Source organism: Halyomorpha halys, unplaced genomic scaffold (assembly GCF_000696795.3).
Source record: "Halyomorpha halys isolate HHAL.00 unplaced genomic scaffold, Hhal_1.1 Scaffold466.1, whole genome shotgun sequence".
Taxonomy (NCBI): domain Eukaryota; kingdom Metazoa; phylum Arthropoda; class Insecta; order Hemiptera; family Pentatomidae; genus Halyomorpha; species Halyomorpha halys.
The window spans coordinates 56,043-56,672 of NW_027112770.1; the positions used below are offsets into that span (position 1 = coordinate 56,043).

The 630-nt window shown below is 26.5% G+C and overlaps 1 protein-coding gene across 3 annotated transcripts in view; it reads left to right on the plus strand.

The window, feature by feature from the left end:
• The window catches only part of LOC106683109 (Coiled-coil domain containing protein 39), a 29,320-nt gene that overhangs the window by 15,411 nt on the left and 13,279 nt on the right, over positions 1 to 630 (plus strand). The window lies entirely within an intron of this gene.

A 630-nucleotide genomic window follows, 5' to 3' on the forward strand; every position in this document is an offset into this window, starting at 1 on the left:
TTTTTACTTTTCTCTAGCATTTCGATGCTCAGATAATTATCAAGGAGACTAAAATTCTCAAATTTTTTACTTAAATTTCACTCATAACAATAACATTATATTTCCTCTCCTATACCGTGCAATTGATTTCTCCAGGTTTAAATTTTTTTTTCCTATTGCAGGCTTGAAATCGACTATTCAAGTATGAATATTTTAGGGTTCCTTGAAAATGGCCTGAATATTGAAAAGTTGGAGAAAATTAACAAAATGCGCCATAAGAATCAAAAGATATTTGTATTTTTATTTCTTTATAAGTAATGTGATCCTGAAGAGGGGGAAAGGACCCCGAAACATCAAAGACAAATAAAGAAAGTAAAAATGAAGACTTAATTTCAGAAATATTAAAATAATAAGAAAATACTCATCCATTGATGAAAAAAATTAGTCTATCAATTTAAATTTGAACCCTATACATCATTATAAAAATGTGTCCCCAAGCCACACTAGAAACCTAAAATGAAATCATAATCACTACTAAAATTTAAAAAACTCAGAAACCTCTTAAAATATAGTTCTACTACAGCAGAAGGAGATATTTTTGTAATAAATATCTATACTTGTGTATATATTTAATTATTAATTAATTTTTTT